General features: G+C 44.2%; 1 protein-coding gene across 4 annotated transcripts in view; it reads right to left on the bottom strand.

Moving 5' to 3' along the window:
- SYNGAP1 (synaptic Ras GTPase activating protein 1) overlaps positions 1-10,915 on the bottom strand; it is a 214,219-nt gene that overhangs the window by 51,581 nt on the left and 151,723 nt on the right. The gene's annotated exons all lie outside the window — the stretch shown is intronic.

Below are 10,915 nucleotides of genomic sequence, written 5' to 3'. Positions count from 1 at the left end.
GTTCTCTGCATTACAAGTCTGTGTGAGGATACTTGTGCTAAGGGGAGTGGCTGTTACCCAGCTCTGCCAGCACAGGTCACTGGGGCGCAAGAACTGGAAACAGCATTTCCACTGCAGTAAAGAGGCATGTTAAGGCATTTGCTAGCAAGAATTAGTCACCAATCATAACATGCAGGGGTACAGGACCATAAAGAGAAGCAAATAGCTGTGATACTTCAATCAGGCTTCACTTTTGACTTAGAAAGAAGTTGAGGCCCTACATACCACCTGGTCTGATAAAGTACAGGTATGGGCAGGCACCATTGGCTGTATGCATTATACCAGTTAGTTTACATATATTAATGAACATGACAGAATCAATTTAGGGGAAACATAGGAATAAAAGTTGAGAGCTGCCCCTTCCTTTGCATGTTGAGAGACAACTTTCGCCACGCCTTCGCAGGAGTATAAAGTTTTGGCCTTTACCCATGATCTCCTTTTCCACCTCACTCAGCCTTTGATGTTGGTACCGAGTCTCCTAAAGGACTTTCAGTCCTTGTCCAACTTTAAAATAAATTACTCTATATTGTTCGCTATGAACATTTCCCTTCCTAGTTCAGTGGTGGACAACAGTAAATGGAATTTCCCCTTTCGATGGTCTTCACCGTCCGTCAGTTACTTGGGAATCCATCTCCCGGATGATCTAGAAGATCTCTAATTGCTTAACCTCCCTTCTTTATTCACTGGCTTCGTGATGACTTGCAGGATTGGAACAAAACTAATTTTTTCTTGGTTGGACAGGGCAGCAATATAAAAAATTCATATACCGTGTTTCCCCGAAAATAAGACCTACCCCCCAAATAAGACCTAGTACTATTTTTTGTAATTGCTAAAATATAACACCTACCCTGAAAATAAGACCTAGTTGTGGCCGGTGGCGGCATAAGGGGGAACTTGAAGAGCTGCAGGAGAAGCGGGAGAGAATCAGCAGAGCCATCATAAGCCTGTCAGTTGCGGCCTCCTCAGCGTGTCTTCCGGGTCCAGCGGCGTCCCGTTGCTACGCAACGGCCGCGTCAGGGTCCGTTCGCAGCTCCGTCCCCCGCGCGGCGCTCACAATAAAGATCAGCTGAGTCTGTTTGTTCGGCGTTCTAACGTGGTAATTCGTTGAGCAACGAACCATAGCGAATTCACCTCTCTCCATGCTTGTTGCACTCTTACTACAGAACCCCACGACTACCTATACTCCGGACACCACGGCTCTATCCAACGGCCGTTCCCCGGGAAGCTACAAGGCCATTCCTCCACCCAGAAACCGCAAGTAACCTTTCTGTGGCTAAAGTTGCCTGCATGTCAATTGGTCCCATAGCAGGACATTGCAGCCTCTAAATTACTGCACTGTGTGTATCTTGTGTGCTGGGCTGAACCTACTATATCCTGTGCATAAGTGGATTATTATTGTTGCACACACTCCTCACCCTCACTGCTTAAAGATTCTGGGAAGAGTTTAGAGACTATAACCACATCCTACTCCAAGGGAGTTGGTGTGTACTTTTATTTTACTGCAGACCTCACGCCAAAGAATAGGTTACAGAGAAATTGTTGTTTATGGTGATAATTAATGTTTGAACGGAAATTATATATTTAAAGATATTTTATAATAAACGGCTGCTACAGCCATTTTATATCCAACCTGGTGTGGTCCATTATTTAAGGTGGGCATGGGTCATGGAGGGGTTAAGGGTTGTAGTCAGCAGTGGGTGGTTGGGTCATAGGACGGCTGTGCCTTACCCTGTCATGCTTGTGAGCGGAACCAGCAGAAGTAGTTACTCCTTTGTTTCCCTTCATTGGTGGTGTATGATGTGTATAGAGGCTCCGACTTCACTCGCTATCACATAGAGTGTTACAGAGAACCTCCCCACTGAGCCACTTCAAATCACCCTGCCACAACCGCATAGATCCGCAGCTGAGATCCTTCACCCATTCATCCTCAGTTGCTCAGTTGTTACAGATGCATATTTCTGGATGCTCGTTCACCTGCAGATGTTCATCCCTTACTTGCCATGTGCATTTTTTCATGCGTTCTGTGTTACGCGTTACTGGTGATGACAATTTTTTTCTTTTTTCACTGACTCAAAATAAATGTACAGCTAGCAAAGCCAGACTATCCAATGTGTACACTTGTTCCAAATCAGTGACTTATTAGGTAGTGGAGCATGGATGAGGATGAACAATACAGAAATTCAATCCCTTCAAACAATGCAGAAACCTAAGCATAAAGCATCGGTCTTGGTGGCATACATTTCCAGATATACATGGATCCGAACTGCCACATCAAGGTACCTCTGCGGTCTTGTCCTTCTCAGACACATTTGCAAATGTATCCAAAGGGAAACCTCCATTTTTTAACCATATGTTAAAAAGTTGGAAGTTGTGTTTGGTTCTCTTTGCCAGATAACTGGACTGACCTCTAGAAGATTTCTGAATTGTTAATTCGTCCATAACTTTCTTTGTGCTGGATCTAAATGTATTTAGGTGACTCCAACTTTCTGGTTTTGTATGGGTGAGGAAGACGGTTTGGGGGGAATTTATCAAAGTGATTGCGACAGTTTTAGCCTCTTAGATTATTTTTTTTTAATGTGCAAATCTGTCTTTTAACATGTGCGCCGGTTTTGACCTGAGCTTGCACTGCTTTTCCAATTGCACGTGTTTTGTGCCTGTTTTCATCTGCACTTGTTCTGGGGCTGTCTGGAACTGGAGCATCACCTAAGAAAACAATCGCAACTTAAGAAGTCCCCATGACGACTTCTTCAAGAAACGATAGTTAAAAGAGAACTATGAGGCGAGTGAAAATCACTCATCCTCATAGTTCGAGCCTACGTGTGACAATTAAACTGTCACACGTCGGCTCAATAGATTGGGAAGTGAGCGAACACATACCGTCGCTCGCTCACTTCTCGATCCTCTCCCTGCAGAGAGTGGTGACTGTCAGTCACCGCTCACCGCACCCCGCAGGGATTCCCTTCCTCCCCGCTCCGATCCTCCAAGGGATGGACAGGGGAGGGGGCGGGCACAGCTGGCTCTACCTCTAGATAGGCAGAGTCCGCTGTCACTCACGCAGCTGGCTGGATCTCGACAGCATTGTCGGGATCCATCCCAGCTGCGGCGGTCTCAGCATACCGCGAGCTATAGCTCGCGATATACTGAGCTTTGGGTCACGGGAGGACGCTAGTATATGTCCTCCCATGACCCTTAAGAGAACTATGGGGGAAAACACCTACCCCATAGTTCTCTTTTAAGCTTTTTGCCTTGAGTCAGAAGTCTTCTTTTTAACCTTATTTATCAACAACATTACACAACATAAATCAGGTTCAAAGTGCATCAAATATATATCGTGCAAGTTCAAACACTTGCAAATGCTACGTTAAAATCCCCCCATTGTGTTTTCAAAAACAGTAACCATGTTTCTATTTTGACTGGTTCCCTATAAAGCAAACCTTTTCTTTTTTCATTGCTCACACAACGCGCTGTCAAATATGACCTATACAGTTTATAAACAGCTCAACGGTACAAATTCAACAAAACAGAAGTTCCATTCTGGTCTGCCCCGGAGACCAGGTTATTCCCCCATTGGGCTCCACCATCTTGTCTCCTGCACAGCATTGAGAAGGTGAAGCCAGGCTGTCAATCAAATCCCGCACATCAAAGACACCTCTGCCCTTCCTGGGACAGTCACTTCGCTTTACATGTCAGTGGTCAAGGGGTGTGGTTAGATCGTCAGATTATACTATTTATTTTCTGTAAAATCTTCACAAAATGCAGACATTGGTAACTCCAGATCACCATTCATTTTATTGTGAGTCCATACATTCTGAAAGGAACTAATTTTCACTTTATTTAAGCCCTGATGAAGGGGGATTGTGTGAACCCCCAAAATGCATTTGATGTTTCACCAGGCTGAACCTTTGGACTCAAATTGTGGTGGCGCCCCCCCATCTTATGTGGAAGAAGCTTCTCCAAGAACGTCCTGAGCATCCTGAAGAACAGATTCATTTATAATGTGGGTCTCCTATAGCAGCAAGGATCTCCCACCTCGTTTCCCCTACACATGCCCAACGGTTGTGGTTAGACACAGAGATGAGGGCTTGGCTGCTAACGGTTGACAAAATTCAATATTTGCATATCAGTAACAGCAATGTTAGTTTGCTTGAACTGCAGATTTTTGGAAACAAGGAAAATGTCTGAAACAGCTGACGGAGCAGATTATGAAGCTGACACTGTGTTTGCATGTTTGGTTAACATTTACATTTTGTTTACAATAAAGTATTCCACAGCAAAAATTTACACCATAATGTCTTTTTACAAATTATATCCCTAATAACTTTTAATTTGTCTTATGAGAGCCACTCGCTCCTTATCTCCCAACACTGCTTCCCTGAATTTCCAATTGGCGAGCATGCACTGTGAAGATCATGCAAAGGTCACCTGACCACCCGTTGTGGGACTATATGTACCATCATCCTTAGCATCATAGAACAAAGCACATGCATGCCCAGCATAGAGATTTTGCAGGTTTCTGCGTCCACAGCTGTCTTTGAAAGCCGTTGCCAATCAATCCCTGGAAGAGGAGCTGGGAAGTGACTCACATTCCTCAGCTTGAAAGCTCCCTCTGCAGTGCATTGAGCATTGTAATGTGAGGACACAATCTTGAGTGGGAGTGTGCTTGTAAGGGTGGCTACAATAGGGCTCCAGGAGACCCTGCAAGGCAACATAGCCCTCTACGACATAGGAAGATTATTGTGTTATCTAATAATTGGAAAGTTTCAATTGCTTCATCAGCAGTGCCCTTGTATTTGAGTTGCAGACTGCTTATTTTCTCAAAATGGACAACTGGATTCAATTTCAAAGCCTTGTAAGCTGTTACAACGTCATATTTCGTGGTCAGAGTTTGGTGGAAGCAGATGGAAGGTTTCTTCATGGTCATCTCCAAGGGTTCATGATCTGATTCCAAAGTTACTTATCATCAAATGTTCACATCCAAGCAGCGTCCCTCCTCGTCTATCTGGACATACGGTAGCTGATCCCTGTCTTCACCAGTGATTTAGGGGTATAGTTGAACGGTTCCAATTCTTGCAGAAACACAAGACCAAGTCCTGATATGAAGGAAGACCTGAACTGTCACATCTACTGCCATGTCATAGTATGCTAGTGTCCCATCGCAATCAATGAGTTGTTTCATTTCTTCATACAGTATACGGTATATTATTCTGTTGGGATTCCCATGGAAAGCAGAGCTGTCATTTAAAGGAGAACTATGAGGTGAGTGATTTTCACTCAGCCTCATAATCTGAGCCGACCTGTGACAATGAGACTGTCACAGATCGGCTCAGTAGATCGGGAAGTGAGCGAACACATACTGCGGCTCGCTCACTTCTCGATCTATCCCTGAAGAGAGCCGTGCCTGTCACTCACGGCTCCCTGCAGGGATTCTCCCCCTCCCCTGTCCGATCCTCCAGCGCTGACTGGCGGAACGGACGGGGGAGGGGACGGGCAGAGCTGGCTCTGCCTCTGGATAGGCAAAGCCAGCTGTCAATCACGCAGCTGGGTGGATCTCAACAGCAATGTGGGGTCACGGGAGGACCCTAGTTTGTGTTCTCCCGTGACCATTAGGAGAACTATGGGGAAAAGCCCTGACTCCATAGTTCTCCTTTTAAGGTTTGTGAGGAGCTTGCATTTAAGATCAGGTTGAGATGCTTCTGAGTTTTTGAGCTCCTTCATGGGTGCTTCTGACCTCCTTCTGACCTAAATGTGATCTTTTTCTAAGCTTGTTCAAGCTGTTTTTTTATTACACTGACCTGTATGGAAGAGAAAGTATTTTTGACATAAATTCTTTCATACGCTGGCCTTTAAATGTTCTCTCAGAAGTGGTAATACATCACCAGGGTGCAGAACGATTCTATTATATGCCATTATTAGAATTGTTTCCAGCTCTGACCAGTTTTCAGGAGGTCTCATGACTGCTGAAGTTGTATCACTGTCTGCTTTAAGGCATTCTAAAGACAAGTTAGGATAGTAGACATGTGCGATTCGTTTCGTTCCAAATCAAACTTCGGAACGAAAATCAAATTTTCCTGAAATTCGGACATTTGGACACATCCAAATTTCCGAATACCGATGCATCTAAATGTGTCCGTATCCGAATTTCCGTTTCCGAATTTCAGATCCCGTCTGAATTTCGTTCAAAAACTAAACTGAATCGGACATGTGACTTTTCTGGCCAATCAGATGTGTTTTTCGGTTTAATGCACCTGAATGGGTCTGAACACAAATTTTCGTTACGGCAAGATGGGAGCCATATACAGTACAGTAATACCTTGGTTTACGAGCATAATTCGTTCCGGAAGCATGCTTGTAATCCGAAGCGCTTGTATATCAAAGCGAATTTCCCCATAGGAAATAATGGAAATTCAGATGATTGGTTCCACAACCCAAAAATATTCATATAAAAATGATTACAATACTGTACTGTAATATAATACTGTACAAAATATAAGGAAAAATAAACCAATTACCGGTACCTTCGTGGCTGGTGTGAGGGGGACAAGAGAGAGGAGGATTATTGTGTAGGACGACTTTCACTATCACTAACGGAATCACTGCTATCTCTTGACTCAATGGAATCTTTTTCATTTCGTGAAACCTTAACAAGGAATCTATCCAATGTGACATTACATTGTCCTTAAACAGACTCATCGCTCGCACTGCTACAGCCTTATTCCGGTGGTGCTTTTCTACAGAATTTTGCTCTTATTGCAAGACATTGCTTGTATATCAAGGCAACATTTTTCAGAAATGTTTGCTTGTCTTGCAAAACGCTCTCAAACCAAGTTACTTGTAAACCAAGGTATTACTGTATATACATATAATACTAAAGCTGAGGCTCCCAGACCCGAATGGCATTCAGGAACCAAATTTCCGAATTGCATTCGGGAGCTTCTGAATGCCATTCAAGTCTAGGAGATTCAGCTTTATTATCAATATCTGTATATGGTTTTCAGTGGTATACGCAACGAATATTCGTAAACTCATCCGAAACTAACGTAAAATTCGGATTTTGTCCAAATCCAAACCGAATTGAATTTTGGAGGACATGTCTTGCTAGACATGTTCTGTAGTGTGGGCATCTGCTGCAGGTTTAGAGCCTTATTTAGGGCTCCGGGCAAATCAATAATTCGTCTATGGGGGATTTTCCGTTATGACTATTGAATTTACCCATTCTATGATTTAATCATCTTTGACAATAACATCTAGTTTTATCCACATTGCCAAACTCATTTGCAAATCTTTCATCCCGTTCTACTGGGACATACTTGGACTCGCTAAAGAGGAACTAAACCTACACACACGCATAATTTGTCTCTCCTGCAATACAACATAATTACATGCCTGCTTGGAAACTTCTTTTGAATGTACAATGAGCTGCACATGCGCAACACAGTGTATATTCTCACAAGCATTTGTGCCGGCATGAACCAACTCCCATATGCATGTGCAGGAGCTACATCATCACTGCCCGGCCGGTGAAGATGGCCAAAGATGCCAAACCCAATTCCGCTTTAAGGATATCAGACCTATTGACATTTGCTGACCATGATTCTTGAAAGTCCTTTGCAGATAGTATCAGTTTATTAGTTTTCTGTTCAGACAAGATTTGAACACCAGGCTAGCCCAGTACTCTACAATGTAAAACTTCAACTTTTGTTTGTTGCCTTTGCTAGTACAAGTCAAACAGCCCATCCAACTGATCCCCACTATATCCATAAAGAAGGTCCTGGAGCAAAAGACAGAAAAGAATAGGCGAAAGGACACATGACAGGGCAGACAGGGCATCACGATAGAAAGGGTTAGGAAAAGGGGGGTGTACAAGGGGTGGTCTCTTACCTTGGTTTGGCCAATTAGGTGGGTCAGGAGGAGTCTCCCTGGTGGTTTGAGAAGGGGCGGAGGGTCAGCCAGCAGTTCAGGGTTGCCACACGGTGAGATCAGTTCCCACCCTCCCTCCCTTGTCTCATTGGTTGTTGGGGTCACGTTATGCGTGGTGCTGGGTGGTGTCGTCTGTTGCGGCGACTTATGTCGGGCTGGTCACGACTCCAGTTGGGTGCGTCCGAGGTACGCAGTCCCGGGAGCTTGCAGGTCCCGCAGGAGTGAGGTAAAATTACTGAGGGTAGGAGCTCTCTGAGTTTTATGTACGATGTTGCCCCTGAGTCGGTGAGTTGCGGCTAGGGGCCAGTTGGTTAAGTCGTATGCAGAGCTCTACGGTAGGAGACCAAAGGTGTCTTCACAGACCTCAGCTTCACATTGATAGGAATACATTGTATTTAAACTGTTATGGTTGAATGTTTTATATTCAATTTGTTATAAAGTTAATATATTTAAATAAACGGCTACTACAGCCATTTTATATCCAACTTGGCGTGGTCTATTATTGGGTATGGGTATTTATAATGGGTTAGGGCTGTAGCAAGCTATGTTAAGAATATGCTTATGTCTTACCCTGTCAAGCGTGTGCTGGTAGCTGGTTCTGAAAGCTTCAAACATATCGCATTCAATTCTGTAAGGTTGTCCACTTTGAACGGGATTTGTTTTCCTTTTCAACCCTAAAAACCTTATACTAGAGGTGGTAACCATCAATTGGTAAGTCATCTGGATCAACAATAGTTGTTACATCAATATCCAGCAGACCTTTGGAGTGACACACCTTATTTTTAACGCACTTGGCCTTTTGTAGAACAGGTTTGTGTGTGATCTCCTACATGTCACATTTTTGAACAATTTTTGTTTTGTCTGTACCTAGATGTGCCGATCCAGGACAGGTGGGAGCTTTACCGACCTCATGTTCTTTGTCTGTGTAGCACCCTGTCATGTTCTTTGTCTGCGTAGCACCCTGTCATGTTCTTTGTCTGTGTAGCACTATTAAATTCAGTATTTGCAGATTGTATGCGGTCTGATGCTGATTCGTAGTCTATGTTCATTTGGTTTCAGCTAATCAATCTGTCATCGTTTGCATCTGAGAAGAGCAACTAATGAGAGATTGCGATGAGTAGATATCCCTCTCCAGCCAATCACTGTGAGGTTAATGACCAGTGGTGCATGCTGGGGGAGGAGATAAATACTTGGGGTGGACCATGTGAGCTTTTGGAGTCAACGGTAGTGTTATCCTGCATTGGGTATCATTGACCAAGAAAAGGGTGTCGCTACATCTGATTTAGGCCTCATTTACACAGCCTACGGTCGGGCTGTACAGATCCGTGTGGCGTGCACGGCCGTATCGGGCAGCTCCCGTGAAGGACAGGTGCTGCGTGTGTTTGTACGCAGCAGCCTGTTCTTCCCTATGGGGGGACGCGACCGTACCTGCCGTACGCTTACCCGACCTGCACATCCGTGCGAGTGCGGGTGTCCATGCTCAGACGCAGACAGGATCCATCACTGATGTGCAGCTCGGGTGAGCGTATGACAGCGTACTCCCATAGAGAAGAACAGGCTGCTGCGTACAATCACACGCAGCATCTGTCCTTCCCAGGAACGGCCTGATATGGCCGTGCATGCAGCACTGAGCTGTACTGCTCATTGTGTGAATGAGGCCTAAGCCATGAGTTTTAACTGTGCTTGAGCAGCCCCAGGTAATCTTGCAATATCATTTTTTTATACTTAGGGCAAGATCAAGGCCTTTTCTTTTTTTTAATTTATGTTGTACTATGAGGGAGTTTGTTTATAACACTGTACTGTCACCAATTATTTCATCAACATAAGTGAACGCGCAGTCCCTAGCTGACAGTTTTCGGGTCTATCACACACCGTTCAGATGGTCCATTTACACTTTGTGCTCTGTTCTAGAATTTGCACCTCGGAAACATTGGGTTTGTTATCGGGGTCACATAATCACTGTATCTTTTGTCACAAGGATTGAGCTGCTGATTTTCCTCTGCAGACACATCTCCCCATGTGTTGTAAATTCACCCGTCTTTCTCCTCAACCCATAATAGAGAATAAAACATTTTTCTTCCTCTTCTTTTTGCTTACGGAAACCTTTGAAGATGATATCAGCATGTTGTTTAAACCTTTTTTCATTCTTTGGAAAGGTTACAATGTCCCGAATCATGCTGTGTGGTTGTATGCCAGAAAACTACATGTTAAAGCAGTGGGCTTCACTTTGTATACACAGTTCCTAAAGCTACAAAGATAACCAGTTTCTAGAACTGTGTTGTGTTTTATGTGCTTGGCACCTGCAGATAGGAAACAGGAGGGATGAATTTCTACGTAACTAGCATAGGCCATGGCCTAAGGTGGCAGAACTGCCAAGGGTGGCATGCAGTCATCTACACGCCACGCCATCTAATATCTGTAACACATTCCTGTGTATAATAAAAGTTCCAGAATGCCACCCTGCCTGCTAGCACACCGTAGCTGAGTCCTCATCGTTATCCCTGATGTTATTTGTAGTGGGCTAGTATTCTATTTCCTTACATTTTACATGCTCTGGGTGTCCCCATGACCAAACTATTGGCAGAATAGGGATGTTGGTTAGAAACATAAAGGTTATGGAAGAAAAAAGACCAAGTGGTTCACAGAGTCTGACCCTTTTTATTTTTTGTTGTTTTTCTTTTTGCTTTTTAACTTTGTGTCTGAGTATAGATCTGTGTTAGTTACCGGGCACCAGGATTTATATGATAGTGTTAGGAGCCTGAGCTGGCATTCCAGTCTAGGAAGTAGATGCTGGCCATAGGTGATTCCGTGGGACAGGAAGACACAGCAGGCAGTGCTAGATCAGAGATCGGCACCAGCGCCGAAGGGACTCCTGAAAACTACAGGAAAGAAGAAGATGATTGGATCAAAAGGCATCATTTAAGGTTTTTTTCTTAAAGCAGCATGGGGGGGGGGGGGG

This window comes from Nanorana parkeri, unplaced genomic scaffold (assembly GCF_000935625.1).
Source record: "Nanorana parkeri isolate BGI_ZX_2015 unplaced genomic scaffold, ASM93562v1 scaffold321, whole genome shotgun sequence".
Lineage (NCBI taxonomy): Eukaryota > Metazoa > Chordata > Amphibia > Anura > Dicroglossidae > Nanorana > Nanorana parkeri.
This window is presented reverse-complemented; position numbering and strand designations above follow the sequence as displayed.